Source organism: Astyanax mexicanus, chromosome 4 (assembly GCF_023375975.1).
Source record: "Astyanax mexicanus isolate ESR-SI-001 chromosome 4, AstMex3_surface, whole genome shotgun sequence".
Classification (NCBI taxonomy): Eukaryota; Metazoa; Chordata; class Actinopteri; order Characiformes; family Acestrorhamphidae; genus Astyanax; species Astyanax mexicanus.
Genome location: NC_064411.1, coordinates 4,445,736 through 4,462,960, shown reverse-complemented (window position 1 = coordinate 4,462,960; position 17,225 = coordinate 4,445,736). Strand labels below are relative to the sequence as shown.

The window sequence follows — 17,225 nt, the reverse complement described above, 5'->3', positions numbered from 1 at the left end:
TTTTTACTGGTTTGATTGGGATGACATTTTGGTTCCAAGTCTACAAGCAAGAGGAATAAAATTAATAATAGAGATCAGGGGTGGGTTTCCTGAAAGCTTCGTTACGCTAAGAACTTCGTTAACTCGTACTTAAGATTGATCGTTAATTAAAGAGTGTTTCCCAAACCCGTGCGTAACTAAAGTACTACGTAAACTCGCTCGCAGATTAACGAGTGCCCTCACCCAGTCGTTATTCTTAAGAGCTTCTTTAGGGGATCTCTACTTGCAGTTCAGCACCTTAAACACCAGGGACCGCCAATTTTGAGGGAGAAAAATTATAATTTCCCTGGTTGAAGCAATTATATTATGTTACTATTAATTATAATCAATTATATATATATATATAATTATTATTATAATAATTAATATTATTATATTATATTATATTATATTATTTCCCATGTCTGCGGGTGCTCCGGTTTCCTTCCTCAGTCCAAAGTTCAGGCTAATTGGATGTCGAATAAAAATTGCCCCTTAGGTGTGAGTGTGTGAGTGGATGTGCCTGTGTGTCTGTCTGCCCTGCGATGGATTGGCGGCCTGTCCAGGGTGTATACTGCCTTCCCCCCGATGCCGGCTGGTATAGACTCCAGCCACCCCCCGCGACCCTTAACGGATAAAACGGTTGACGATGAGTGAGTAAGTGAATGAATGAGTTATATTATATTATATCATATATTATATTATATTATATTATATTATATCATATATTATATTATATTATATCATATATTATATTATATATTATATATTATATTATATTATATTATATTATATTATATTATATTATATTATAATGCCAACTTTCTCTGTGTAGTCTAACTGGGCATACTGGAATTGACCAATCAAACCCATAAATTATTAAAAATCCAGATTCCTGCAGATGATGCTCACGGTCTAAGCAAAGCTGCAAAGTCACCAAGTCCGTGGATTCTGTAATCAGGCTGTTATGTGGCATACACACACTTATATACACTTCCCACCAGCCCGGGAATTACAGCACAATACAATATATTTCCATGCTATTGGGAACATTCCTGGTACTGTAGGTCCGGTGCAGGGGACGCCTGCAGTGTCTTTACTCACACCTACACGTATTGTAAAGGGTATCGGTGAATGTGCAGGTAATATTTAATATTATTCTTTATTTAGGTGCTTCTAACCAGTGATGTCAGTAACGCGTTACTTAATCTGACCCTTTTTTTCAGTAACGAGTAATCTAACGCGTTACTATTTCCAATCCAGTAATCAGATTAAAGTTACTTATTTAAGTCACTGTGCGTTACTCTCTCTCTCTCTCTCCACCTCACACTCACTCACACACACACACACACACACACACACCGCTCCCTTACCCATTCCCCCTCCGCTCTCCCCCAATCACACGCGTCTCGCTTTCTCCCCTGTCTCTCTCTCTCGCGCTCGGCGTGTCTTTAGTTTCCGCCCGTTTTCGTTTTCCGCCAGTTCTCGGCGCCCTATCTCTTTATTAAAGCGTTTTTTTTTTTGCGGCCGAGTCCCAATTCACTAGCCAGGGCAGCGGTCTGCCACAAATTTGATTGGCAGAGGAGAGCATTTAAAGATTTTACACCACACGTGATTGGAAGTTCACTGCGCGTATACCGTAAAGACAAGAAAAGTTCCGGTGCTTTAAATGAACACTGTCAGAATTAAATCCTTCTCAGTAGTTGGGTCCGGTATGGGTCCGTATTGGACAACGTCTGGGTCCGGACCCGGACCCCAGTCTGCAAATATGTGATCCCTGGTCTAGACCATATACACGGTTCTGTTTTATAAAACCACTCCTTGCTGCCCTGCAGAGAACAACAGGTTCAATGTTCAGTTTTACAGTGTTAAATATGTAAGGTCAAGAAAGACTTTCTTTATTTTATATATTTTTTTATAAAAACAAGTATTTATGTTTAGTAAAATCAAGAAATACCATATTTTATTTTTTATAAAAAAATATATTTATGTTAATTTTTTTATTTTTATAAAAAAACGTATTTTTTTAGGAAATAGTTCAACTTAACAGAGATAAATTGTTGCTGTTAAAAATGCATTTTCCAATAAAGGGAGTATTGGCAAAACTGGTTATAATGTTTATGTTAAGGCAGCGGGAGGTGGTGTCTGCAGCTGCTGAAAATAACTAATAAAGTAACTTAGTTACTTTTAAAATCAAGTAATCCATAAAGTTACTAAGTTACTTTTTAAATGAGTAATCAGTAATGAGTAATCGGATTACTTTTTCAAAGTAACTATACCATCACTGCTTCTAACCAACATTGTGGCCGTTCATCTGGGCAAACTGTGGGGTGTGTCAGCTCGCAAATATATAAATACCAGTCAAAAGTTGACACGTCTCATTTTTTATTTATTTATTTTTTTTACATTGTCGATTAATATTAAAACTATGAAAACAATTAATTGACGCATATGGAATTATCTAGTTAACAAAGAGGTGCATGGCCTTCAAAATCCCCTGACCTAAACCCAACTGAGACGTTGATTTAGGATGAGCTGGAGCTTTACAGTGTGTGTGTGTGTGTATATTGAAGAGTTAACGTTTATTATACCTTGGGTGTGTTGACAAATATCCTTCAATAATGATTACTTAACTTTAGCATCTATAATTACATAATCATTGTGTGAAACCTTGTATTTTATACACATTTATATAGAAGATTAACCAATACTCACAATATATATTCTTTACACATATAGTTAAACTTTGCTTGATCAGGCATGTAACTAACACAGACTTTATTATATGACAAACTAACCCACATGATACATAAGGCATTTACTAACACATAGGATCTATTGTATGGTGGACTAACCACGCGCCACTAACACATTAACATATAACATAAGAAATCCATTGTGTGACTGGTGTAGCTCATGCTTAAGGCATTTTGGTCACTGCATGATCCTAACTAACGGCCATCAATCATCGACTGGTACACTCTGTATGAACTAAATTGATACAGAGGAGGCTCTTAGACCAAAGCGGCCTTCTCTGTGTGTGGGTGCCTCCCTAAACCTGCAGCTCTTCAAAGCGGGGAGTGACGCACACGCACACAGATAATGCCACAATGTTCAGTTCTGGCTGGACACAGTCAAGGCCAAGCACTAGTGGTCCGGTCAGACACGTGAAACGGATTACTAACACGTGAAATTATGCATACTAACATGAGATGATTTTAGCAACGCCTCATCAGCAGGTTTCACGTCATTTGGGGTATAAACATGGAGTCAGATCAGAGGGGGGTCAGAACTTTTACTATTTGATGGCTGCTAACTGTCTTGTATGTATTGGTTCTCCTGAATTCAGTACTTTGTAATAAATACTTGATTTGCTTTCAACTCCACTCCACCTGTCTGCGACTCTCTCCATCAAAACGAACACGCAGGGGAGTTGTACCCCGGATGGTGGATGGGGGTAACCCATCTTTCATTTTCTTTTTACAACAATATATACGGAACAATAATTATTTTTATATTATTATATTATTTTTATATTATTAATAATTATAATAATAAATTAATATTATTATCAATACTACTATTAATAATATTAGTACAATATCTATTAATATAATATATATGTATATTAACAATAATAGTTTTTAAAAAAGTTTAATGTTTATTAAACATTTATATATAAACATATGACTTATTTATTTAGCCATATGTATCTGTAGGAGTATTTTATTAATGCCAAAGTACATCCTTTTGTAATTTAAATTTCAAAATATGTATAATATTGATGATTACAACACTTTTTTACATTTTTAGGGTGTAATACTGAATAAATACTGCATAATAATCGATATTTGTGGATCGATTGAGTGCGCTGTTTCGGGGGAGGATTCAACAAAGACGCTCTTTAACCTCCTTTGTTAATTTTCACGTTGCGAAGCTCTTTGGGAAACACTCGCAGAACTGGCTCGTTCTTTACTCACGTCATTCGTTAGTTCGTTCGTTATTCGCTAAGGTTGTTCGTTTTCGGGAAACCCACCCCAGAGGCTTTGTTCCAGTAGCAATAATAGTATCAGTTTATTATTCATCTACTACATCAGTCTAGTGCATTTAAGTATTTATTCAAGAATATGATTTGCTGTTTTTATTGATGTTTATATATATATATATATATATATATATATATATATATATATATATATATTTTTTTTTTTTTTTTTTATTTAAGTTGTATAATTCTTTGTTATTTTGTATTATGTTTGATATTTATATCATACCGTTTATTATAAATACTGTTTTTGCAAATGGAGATATTTATGGAGTATATGTTTATCTACATGCTAAAATATAAATTTGGGATTTAATTTACTTAAATACTGTTGTGTGTTGTTTATATTTTATACATGATACTTTGTAATACATTTATTAATTTACTATACACTTTAAATTGTGTTATTTATATAATTGTTTTACAGCCAGTTGCAAAAAATGTCAAAGTGCCAATAGCACAGCTTTAAATTTTCTTTCTTGAAAAGTGTTCTCTGTTCAATATTGCACAGTTCTAAAAATTTGGGGCCACAATTGGTTTTCCGCTGAGGGCGTGTGTGTGTGTGTGTGTGTGTGTGTGTGTGTTAGTGTTAGAGCTCTGCAAATCTCTGTTGGCCCAATGTGCAAATACCCATTGGTCCGATTTGGGCTGCCCATATGGGGGCGGTACCGCACCAACCTCATTGGCCCAGTGTGGGCATGTTTGCTGGGTTGTATCATGACATTATTCTAACCAAACAAAATCACATCATAAAACATTTTACTATTGCTAACACATTTGTAAATCTGTACATAAAAATACTGTGTGGAGCATGCACCATGTTTTTTTAATGCGTCACGAACAATGTAGAAAAATACTGAATAACAAAAGCAGTTTTGTTAAAAGGATACAGCAACTGGAAATAGGGGCACATTACATTATTTTTAAAGGTAAGTTACAGTTTAGCCACCTTTACCTTATCAAGCCAATGCTAGCGACCTAGCCAAGCTAGCTAGCAATTCCAAACATCACATACTACCAACAGCGTGAATGTCCTAAAAACATGAATTTGTTATTAGTTGTTGATATATAGCCTAAATGGTAGGATAATGTACACACAGTTTGTAATGGTTAATCCTTTTCGTTATATAGTTAACTTTAACCGTTAGGTGTGTTATTCTGCTATAACACCACTGGGTCATTTTACAAGCTAATATTTTAGGTTTTTTTTCTGTCAGGATGAGTGAGGCAGGCTGTGTGGTGAGGACCAGGTCGATATGATTACTCATCTATCTATCTATCTATCTATCTATCTATCTATCTATCTATCTATCTATCTATCTATCTAATTAATTTAAACACTGATTATTTTTTCTTTCTTTTTTAAAGAGCATAATATAAAATATTTCAGCATGAAAGCTCATATTTGTAATGTGTAACAGCTTCCTATATCATAACTACATCTCTGCTGTTTGTAACAAATCAAACCGTGTGTAAATCGGATATAAAATGGTAGAGTGGTGATTATTATAGATGTATTAAACACCTTAATCAGTGTAAATTAATGCTCTGGGGAATCGCTAGAAGCGCGTTTTCTTTATTTGCGTAGTTTTGGCACTAATTTAGCTCCATAGGTGGAGTGGAGACAGCGAGGCACCGAAGGACAAAAAAAATGACGTTGTAAAAATACGGTGGGCTCTGCGACACTTTGCAGAGCACAGGCGCAACGACAGGGAGGCAGAGAGACAGCGACATACTGAAGGAAAAAAACGGATCCCAAATAGGATCCTAAAACGCTCCCATTGTGGAATCGTTCACTTCAAAGAGCCGACGCTTAGAGCTGCATCGTTCTCGAACGACACATAACTGCTGAGCAGAGCTAGGAGAAGATCCAGTGCTGGTGGTGTAAATGCTGAAGGTGCTGAAGGTGGTGTTGGTGTAGAAGTGAATGTAGAACAGCGTGTTGAAGAAAGAGAGAGAAACTTCTCCATACCTTCTGTAGTTCAGCTGATCCTGCTCTTCCTCCTCAGGCGCTGCGAAAGAACTGCAGAGCCCGAAGCTCAGCCTCACTCGGGTTATGTAGAGCTCCGCCCCCTCCATATCACATTACACCCCATCACCGCGCTGAATGGAGCTAAACAGCTAAAACTCTAATTTAAAACAGCGTAGAACTACTTCGATGGGGCTTTTCTTTCATTTTACAAATTAGAATAAAGTATTTCACTAAAATAGGAAAGAAAATATTTTTTAATGTGACACGAGTGGTGGCTTCTAGCCATTTTTACCCATGCACTTATATACTGACTAAGCCACTCCCGTTAAAAGGTGGGAGAAACCCAAAAGGAATGTGAAGCCCTCCCCCTTCACAGATCCCGACTGTGTTAAAACAGTCTATAGAGGCAGAGTTTGATATCAAAAATACTTTTATTCACAATCAAAACACAAACATAAAACCCACAATGAATCTCCACTGAATTGGTTGACACTGACAATACTTGGCTTTAGCACATGAACACCAGTTTTGGATGGAATAAAGCAAACCAAAAATAAAGGATCCACAAACACCACAGCTTAACACTACACTGCACACCACACCAAACAAACCATAATGGGGAGGACTAGCTTGGATTCTTTCTTTGGTAACTTCAAAAATACTGTTCAACAAAACACACTAGATGAAAAGAAACTCAAGTGTGGCAGAGTATTAATTGGGGGAAAAAAAAAACCCCACAAATTTACTGAAACCAATGAAAAAAGAAAATAAACTAATTAAATTGAACCCAAAAAAACAAAGAATTACAAAATTAAACAAAACTTAGCTACTACAATAAATAATGCAGAGTCATAGCCAGAAAACAATGCAAAAAATAAATAAATAAATAAAAAGCACAAAAAAAACAAAGAAACTAAAGCAATCAATACAGAAATTATAAGGAAAGAAATACAGAAACTATCCAAAAAACCCCCATAAATGGACCATCAAAAACAGTAGAGAACCATTAAGAAAACAGTAGAAATGACATTAGAAAACAAGATTAGAAACACAGTAGAAAACATCAGGAAACAATCGAAAACAGTGGCCAATATCCTCAACTTTCAGCCATGCACACGTCCTGCCAAGACACACATAATTATTCAACATTTATTTATTTATTTGTTCATTAGCTCAACCAAATTAAAAATGTTACATACCCTTGCCGTCTTGAGAGAAGCACATGGAGGGAAAGGGAAAATCAGGAGCACCCCAGCCTTCTTGTGAACTTGCACAATGAATACTAAAAACCCAGTTAAAAAATATACATAATATATAATTTTACTACAACCCAAAACAATACAGACCTTAAGGTACTTGGAGTGTTGTAAAATAGCTAACTTGTACAACTGTGTACAACCACTGCAATACACAACATACCTCTTTCCAATGTATGATGAGAGTCAAGTGAAACAGCAGCACCTGCCCAAAACAGTTCTCTGCTCTGTCTCCACTCCTCTCCAACATGCACACCAACAGCAGCAAAATCATTAGAACACTGCACTATCCAGCAACACCTACACAACACAAGCACTTCATAAAATCAACCAGTGATGTCAGTAACGCGTTACTTAGTAACGCGTTACTCTAATCTGACCCTTTTTTCAGTAACGAGTAATCTAATGCGTTACCATTTCCAATCCAGTAATCAGAATAAAGTTATTTATTTAAGTCACTGTGCGTTACTCTCTCTCTCTCTCTCTCTCTCTCCACCTCATCACACACACACACACACACACACACACACACACACACACTTCCCCCTCCGCTCTTCCCCAATCACACGCGTCTCGCTTTCTCCCCTGTCTCTCTCTCTCGCGCTCGGCGTGTCTTTAGTTTCCGCCCGTTTTCGTTTTTCGCCAGTTCTCGGGCGAAAACTCTTTATAAAGGCGTTTTGTTTTTGCGGCCGCGTCCCAATTCACTAGCCAGGGCAGCGGTCTGCCACAAATTTGATTGGCAGAGGAGAGAATTTAAAGATTTTAGACCACACGTGATCGTAAAGACAAGAAAAGTTCCGGTGCTTTAAATGAACACTGTCAGATTTAAATCCTTCTCAGTAGTTGGGTCCGGTATGGGTCCGTATTGGACAACGTCTGGGTCCGGACCCGGACCGCAGTCTGCAAATATGTGATCCCTGGTCTAGACCATATACACGTTTCTGTTTTATAAAACCACTCCTTGCTGCCCTGCAGAGAACAACAAGTCCAATGTTCAGTTTTACAGTGTTAAATATGTCAGGTCAAGAAAGACTTTCTTTATTTTATATATTTTTTATAAAAACAAGTATTTATGTTTAGTAAAATCAAGAAAGACCATATTTTATTTTTTATAAAAAAAATGTTTGTTAATTTTTTTATTTTTATTAAAAAAAACTTATTTTTTTAGGAAATAGTTCAACTTAACAGAGATAAATTGTTGCTGTTAAAAATGCATTTTCCAATAAAGGGAGTATTGGCAAAACTGGTTATAATGTTAATGTTAAGGCAGCGGGAGGTGGTGTCTGCAGCTGCTGAAAATAACTAATAAAGTAACTTGTAAAGTAACTTAGTTACTTTTAAAATCAAGTAATCCATAAAGTTACTAAGTTACTTTTTAAATGAGTAATCAGTAATGAGTAATCGGATTACTTTTTCAAAGTAACTATACCATCACTGCTTCTAACCAACATTGTGGCCGTTCATCTGGGCAAACTGTGGGGTGTGTCAGCTCGCAAATATATAAATACCAGTCAAAAGTTGACACGTCTCATTTTTTATTTATTTATTTTTTTTACATTGTCGATTAATATTAAAACTATGAAAACAATTAATTGACGCATATGGAATTATCTAGTTAACAAAGAGGTGCATGGCCTTCAAAATCCCCTGACCTAAACCCAACTGAGACGTTGATTTAGGATGAGCTGGAGCTTTACAGTGTGTGTGTGTGTGTGTATATTGAAGAGTTAACGTTTATTATACCTTGGGTGTGTTGACAAATATCCTTCAATAATGATTACTTAACTTTAGCATCTATAATTACATAATCATTGTGTGAAACCTTGTATTTTATACACATTTATATAGAAGATTAACCAATACTCACAATATATATTCTTTACACATATAGTTAAACTTTGCTTGATCAGGCATGTAACTAACACAGACTTTATTATATGACAAACTAACCCACATGATACATAAGGCATTTACTAACACATAGGATCTATTGTATGGTGGACTAACCACGCGCCACTAACACATTAACATATAACATAAGAAATCCATTGTGTGACTGGTGTAGCTCATGCTTAAGGCATTTTGGTCACTGCATGATCCTAACTAACGGCCATCAATCATCGACTGGTGCACTCTGTATGAACTAAATTGATACAGAGGAGGCTCTTAGACCAAAGCGGCCTTCTCTGTGTGTGGGTGCCTCCCTAAACCTGCAGCTCTTCAAAGCGGGGAGTGACGCACACACACACAGATAATGCCACAATGTTCAGTTCTGGCTGGACACAGTCAAGGCCAAGCACTAGTGGTCCGGTCAGACACGTGAAACGGATTACTAACACGTGAAATTATGCATACTAACATGAGATGATTTTAGCAACGCCTCATCAGCAGGTTTCACGTCATTTGGGGTATAAACATGGAGTCAGATCAGAGGGGGGTCAGAACTTTTACTATTTGATGGCTGCTAACTGTCTTGTATGTATTGGTTCTCCTGAATTCAGTATTTTGTAATAAATACTTGATTTGCTTTCAACTCCACTCCACCTGTCTGCGACTCTCTCCATCAAAACGAACACGCAGGGGAGTTGTACCCCGGATGGTGGATGGGGGTAACCCATCTTTCATTTTCTTTTTACAACAATATATATATATATATATATATATATATATATATATATATATATATATATATATATATATATATACACACACACACACACACACCGGAACAATAATTATTTTTATATTATTATATTATTTTTATATTATTAATAATTATAATAATAATAAATTAATATTATTATCAATATTACTATTAATAATATTAGTACAATATCTATTAATATAATATATATGTATATTAACAATAATAGTTTTTAAAAAAGTTTAATGTTTATTAAACATTTATATATAAACATGTGACTTATTTATTTAGCCATATGTATCTGTAGGAGTATTTTATTAATGCCAAAGTACATCCTTTTGTAATTTAAATTTCAAAATATGTATAATATTGATGATTACAACACTTTTTTACATTTTTAGGGTGTAATACTGAATAAATACTGCATAATAATCGATATGTGTGGATCGATTGAGCGCGCTGTTTCGGGGGAGGAGTCAAAAAAGACGTTCTTTAACCTCCTTTGTTAATTTTCACGTTGCGAAGCTCTTTGGGAAACACTCGCAGAACTGGCTCGTTCTTTACTCACGTCATTCGTTAGTTCGTTCGTTATTCGCTAAGGTTGTTCGTTTTCGGGAAACCCACCCCAGAGGCTTTGTTCCAGTAGCAATAATAGTATCAGTTTATTATTCATCTACTACATCAGTCTAGTGCATTTAAGTATTTATTCAAGAATATGATTTGCTGTTTTTATTGATGTTTATATATATATATATATATATTTTTTTTTTTTTTTTAATTTAAGTTGTATAATTCTTTGTTATTTTGTATTATGTTTGATATTTATATCATACCGTTTATTATAAATTCTGTTTTTGCAAATGGAGATATTTATGGAGTACATGTTTATCTACATGCTAAAATATAAATTTGGGATTTAATTTACTTAAATACTGTTGTGTGTTGTTTATATTTTATACATGATACTTTGTAATAAATTTATTAATTTACTATACACTTTAAATTGTGTTATTTATATAATTGTTTTACAGCCAGTTGCAAAAAATGTCAAAGTGCCAATAGCACAGCTTTAAATTATCTTTCTTGAAAAGTGTTCTCTGTTCAATATTGCACAGTTCTAAAAATTTGGGGCCACAATTGGTTTTCCGCTGAGGGCATATGTGTGACGAGGCTGAAGTTGGCGTCTTATTCGCCAGTGTCTTATTCGGATTTTCCGGTCCACCTTAAAAAGTCGAAGTACCAATTATTCGCCAGTAGAGAGCAGGGTTGAGCCGAGCAAAACGAGTTTGGCATTTAGGGCATATTACACTGAGAATACATTGCCTGTTCTGGGTATTTCCAGTTGCCCGAACTCCAGATTATCAAATAGTCTGTTGAATTTGACACCACATTATGAAAATATAACTAGTATACTGTGAATAGCCTAAAGAACTTAACATTTACTGTACAGTTTTTTTTATTATGAGCCTCTGAACTTGGCATTTGAGAAGATTAAAGGAGAATAAATTGCCTGTTCTGCATATTTCTAGATGCCCTAAATCCACATATTCAAATAGTCTGTTAAATTTGACACAAATTATGAAAATTTACATATTAAACTGTGAAAATCTTTAATAACTACAAAGATTACTGTACAGTTTATTATTATGACCCTCTGAACTTGGCATTTCAGAATATGTCAGTAGAATAAATTGCCTGTTCTGCATATTTCCAGTTACCCTAATTCCAGATTGTCAAATAGTCTGTTGAAATCAACACCACATTATGAAAATATACCTATTAAACTGTGATTAGCCTAAATAACAAAACATATTACTGTACAGTTTTTTTTATTATGACCCTCTGAACTTGGCATTTGAGAAGATTAAAGAAGAATAAATTGCCTGTTCTGCATATTTCCAGATGCCCTAAATCCAGATTCTCAAATAGTCTGTTGAATCAGACACCACATTATGAAAATATACCTATTAGACTGTGATTAGCCTAAAGAGCTAAAAATATTTTTATTATGACCCTCTGAACTTGGCATTTGAGAAGATTAAAGGAGAATAAATTGCCTGTTCTGCATATTTCCAGATGCCCTAAATCCAGATTCTCAAATAGTCTGTTAAATTTGACACTAAATTATGAAACTATACCTATTAAACTGTGAACAGCCTTTATAACAAAAAAAAAATACTGTACAGTTTTTTTTATAATGAGCCTCTGAACTTGGCATTTGAGAAGATGTCAGGAGAATAAATTGCCTGTTCTGCATATTTCCAGCTGCCCTAATTCCAGATTATCAAATACTATGTTGAAGGTTACATTGCCTTATGAAAGTAAACCTAATATGCTGTGAATATCCTGAACAACAAGTCATATTACTGTAGAATCTTTTTTATTATGAACCTCTGTACTTGGCAAACAGTGTTGAATATGACGCCACAAAAATATATCTGCAACACTGCAAATTCCCTCATTTTTGTTTCAATAAAGTATTACCTTATCTTGTCTTGTCTTATCTTATATATTATACCATCAGTGTCAAAACTACAAGAAGTATTGCTTTACCATTATTTAATCTGATGTTTTTTAAGTTTGCAGGTCTGTGACAACTATTTGCCTTTTTCGCTTACATCCACTAGACTTCAGACGAATGGGGGACTGCTGGAGCCTATCCCAGCTGGCATCGACGGAAGGCAGTGTACACCCTGGACAGGCTGCCTATCCATCGCAGGGCAGACAGACAGGGACAGACACACAAACACATTCACTCACACCTAGGGGGCAATTTCTACTGCTTCCTAATTGGCCTTGACGTGCTGTCTTTGGACTGTGGAAGGAAATCTGAGCACCCGGAGGAAACCCCACGCAGACACGGGGAGAACGTGGAAACTCCACACAGAAAGACCCGGGTCACCCCAGCTTGGAATAGAACCCAGGCTCTCTTGCCACTGTGCCGCCCCAAAATTTACAAGATGAATCCACATGAACACCACCGCAAAATTGTATGTACCTGTGAGAAACTCAGGGTTTTCTAAAGGACCAAACTTTACAAGTGTCAATAAAAAATGCAGATTTAACTAGAACTGCAGTGTGTTTATTAATGGTTTACACTTCCACATGATGAAATCAAATAAGTTCATGCTACTGATATTTCTATGCATAATAATATTGCTTACTTAAAGTTTACACGTTGATCTTAGTTAGTTTGATTATTTTGAAGTAACTGCAATTATATTTAATCTCTGTTGGAAACAGAAGTAGGGAAAAAAGCTTTTTTGAGGATGTTCATTGTGTTTTGTGTGTGAGTGTGAGTGAGAGAGTCAGGAACTTTTGGCCCAGAAACGATGGCGGAGATACTAGATGGTCACCAGGATCACCAACATCTGCATTGTACCCACAGGGATGTGCTATTGTTTCTCCAGCTAAAGTTTTGTTCATTTTATATTTTTACTCTACATGCTGGGATATGAAATAAATAAATAATGTATATACTTATATATTATAATCTATTTAAAAAGAACTAAAGGTTGAAATTATTAGGGTCATTTAAAGAAAAAAAACATGTACATTTAAACTCGGTGTAACAAAGAAAAGGTTTGTGTGTATCAGTCATAATTGTTCAGATTTTTTATCTAGTTTCACTAGGCTAATTCGTTTGTAGAAAAAAAATCTAATATTTCCTTTTTTATCTTTTTTTTTGTAGATGAACAAACACTGAAATACTAAAATGAATGCAGAATCAGGTTTTGTTTAAACAAGGCACGTGGATTTTATCTTGGCAGTGGGGAAAATCTATATATTTTTTTTTAAAGTACTTCTATCCTCAGGCAACATTTGATTAATTTTTTCTGTTTGAAAAGTACAGAGGAGAACTACAAGACAAGTGCCTACAAGCACTACATTTCCCATATGCCTCAGCGTCTTTTGAAAGACTTGATGAGCTAACGCTTTCAGTCAGAGAAATAATAATGCACGTATGACAGATATATTCCTAATACAACAACAATAATAATAATAATAATAATAATAATAATAATAATAATAATTAACTATCATTTTAAAATGAGGGCAGATTTTTGTGGCAAGCATTTTAATAGTTTATTTTAAGGTAAAAAAAATAAAATAAAAACACTAAAAAGAGTAAAATGATAAAAAAAAGAACTTAAGTGCACATATTTCTAATTTATAAGTGGAAGTTTTTTTATTGAACCAACCAGCAGTTTTAATTGCCTTGAATAAATGTTCCTTGATTATTTATTTTCAATTTGGAACACCCCCAGTCAGTCAGATTTCAGTGCCAGCATAATAATGTTTTAAACACATATTAATACTATAAATATAAATTCTATAAAAAACTTTTCAAATAAACATATGCAGAACATTATTAAAAATACTTTTAAAAGTTTTAATCAGTCCTTTAATATGTTTTTTACACTATTGGTGCAAGGTGTTATGGGAATATTATGCAAATTGTGTTGTCACCCTACACCGCAACATACTGTACTCTGTAGCATCGCTCAACTGATTTCAGTTAGGTTTGACCTGTAGGTTATCTGTTTGACCATTTAGATGAAGAAAATAAAAACCATTTGGATGTCTGTTTAGGATGTCTGACAAACGTTACAGGTAAGATTTATTAAATTATTACTGGATTTGATGTTCGCAGTCATGCATTATAAACTATTACGAGAATGATGCGCCGTGTTTGACCGCGGTCACGCCATCTGCACCGAAACCCTAGTGCGTGTCTAAACAGTGTTTTACTCTAGCCGTGTGCACAGCGCACCCGGAGGTGTAGACTTGGGCTTCTTGTGCAGAGACTGACCATGGAACAGAAACTAGTTTTACACCTAAATAAACATGATTTAACGAGGGTTAATCCACAAACATACACCAGAAAGACTCCTGCTTATCCGTATAACAGTGTAACGTTTTGGAAATGTTAAATAAGGAGTCATATTAAATAAGCAAATCAAATTATCATATCACAGAACTAATTTCTTAAAGATTTTATTCTCATGTATCCAGGTATATGTTTGAAGTGATATTACTGTATCATTTTGGAGTAATTGGATACCAAAAATGTCCATTCGGTATTGTATAAAAACAAAAAAAATCTTTTTTCCTTGAAGAACCAATTCCATACTATTAATGTCATGCGTATCAAGTGATATTACTGTATAATTTTGGAGTAATTGGATATGCATAAACCAAATTTCGGAGTCCTATAAAACGAGCAAATCAAATTGGTATCCAATGAAACCAAGACAGTCTTGAAAAACACATTCCATACCATTAATAACATTAGTAACAAGTGATATTACTGTATCATTTTGGATTAATTGGATACCAAACTTATGACAAATGTTTTTAGGTCTGCATAAAAAAAACATTTTGGAGTCCTATAAAACCAGCAATCTATTTGAGACAAAACATCTGCTTGCACTGAAATATTAAGAACTGAAATCTATGAAGTTTCCACCTGTAATTTTCTTAACATTACATTAGTTAGAACCTGAATGTAAGGTACACTCTCCTTTACTCTCAGAACTACAGTTTTATCATTATTAACATCAGATTCATTGGTCCTACAGTAAAACATTTCAAGACATGATAACCTACATCAATCAAACAGTCACCGACAGTTCACTACAGTTTCTGCACAACAGTTAATAGATAAATAAGGTAAAAGCACTGTAGCCCATGTTGTTTATTTTCCTTTGTCTAAATCCTTCTGACAGTCTCAGTAGGAATACTGTATTAACCAGAAACAATAACTAATCAAATAACTTAACTAATTATGCGAGCAAGCTTCACACAACAGGTGAAGAACAATTGGCTAAGGATATGACGAAATGTATATTTGTGGATTACATGACTATCTTACTGTATATAAATAACTATGGGTGTGGTAACTACACGTGTTTCTGTAAAATGGCTTGTAGGTGGTACTTCGAGGTTTTAGTTTGGTCATTGGGCATTGGCCTAAAAAGTTTGAGAACTACTGCTCTATTTTATTTATTGCTTATGAAAGTTTCGTAAAACTGTACTGTAAAGAACTCTAAGAAGATGGCCTGAACACATTTCAAGTAAATTTAAGAAGACACTGTAATTCTGTACTGACCTTTTTTTAAATTATATTTGATGGAAAGCCAAAAAAAATTAAAAAATCTAAATGCAAAGACCAAACGGTGGGAAACCCTTTCTATGTGTTATGTTGGATTTATTAAATAACAACTACACAAAATTCACAATTTTATACACTGACACATCAAAAAGGAAACCAGAGTTATGTACCATGACTTTTGTCATGTCTTATGGAAGGTAAAGAGTGCTGCACTGACCTCTCAGATGTGTGTGTGGGTTCTTGAGCCAAAATTGCTTATCTCTTCACATGGACAGATCTAGCCAGACACTGCTGGTCACAATCATTACCACTCACTGCACTGTTCACTGTGGATGATAATATTAGCCATATATGATATATATTTCCGCTACACGTCACACTGTGGATGGAGTAATGTTAATAACCTACACAACTTCTAAAAAGAAATATCCCTTCCATCTCTCGCTTGAACTCTGATAATATGTGTTCAACTACACTTACACCATTCTACAGGTGAGGTTATACACCTCAAAACATGTACAGGAAGGGAAGTGCCCCTGAATAAACTTTTTGTGATCAATAATGCTGTCCCTGATATAACTGTTGGCATGTCAGTATATTTCCTATGTCCCTTTAAAAATTACATATGTTCCATTACAGGTTCAAAGTCTTTGGAAAGGTAAGTTGCATTAAAATATTAATTATTAAAATAAAATAAGTTTATGCAACAAAGGAATTGATAGTGCTATTTATTATCTAATGTTTGTTACAACAAATGTGACTTTTTTTCTCACTTTCAACAGTGTAGGTTGTTAGACTTGACTTTAGAGTCAATCCAGAAGGGGATATCACAGCTGCAGTCAGATGGAGCCAACATCCATGATCCTTACTGGCCTGAATCTGGATTCTGGGGACAGCTATGTATATTTCTGCATGTTCCAAATAGATTAAACAACAGGCTCTATATTCAGAAGATATTTACAGAAACATCAGAGGTAGGATCTTTTGCAATATTATTGTGTTCACACATTTTTAACATTTGCATTGAGCTGTTAAAAATATTTTACAAATGATTGTGAGAAATGATAGATGATTTTATAAAAAAATAGCAGCCGTGTAGCACTGAAAATTTACTTATTATCTGACTAAAATGAATATCCAACATGTTCAACCAAACTTCACCAAACCAAAACTTC

The 17,225-nt window shown here is 34.8% G+C and overlaps 2 protein-coding genes across 4 annotated transcripts in view; both read right to left on the bottom strand.

Annotated features, from left to right (window-relative positions):
* The window catches only part of LOC125801290 (zinc finger protein 239-like), a 311,844-nt gene that overhangs the window by 8,945 nt on the left and 285,674 nt on the right, over positions 1-17,225 (bottom strand). The window contains exon 1 of one of the 2 annotated variants that reach the window (XM_049477759.1): positions 6,036-6,151. The exons of the other annotated variant lie outside the window; for it this stretch is intronic. The gene's annotated coding sequence lies outside the window, so the exon portion shown is untranslated. Of the gene's footprint in view, positions 1-6,035; positions 6,152-17,225 lie in introns of those variants that run through there. 2 annotated transcript variants of the gene reach the window in all.
* Positions 1-17,225, bottom strand: part of LOC125801376 (zinc finger protein 239-like) — a 311,842-nt gene that overhangs the window by 8,945 nt on the left and 285,672 nt on the right. The window lies entirely within an intron of this gene.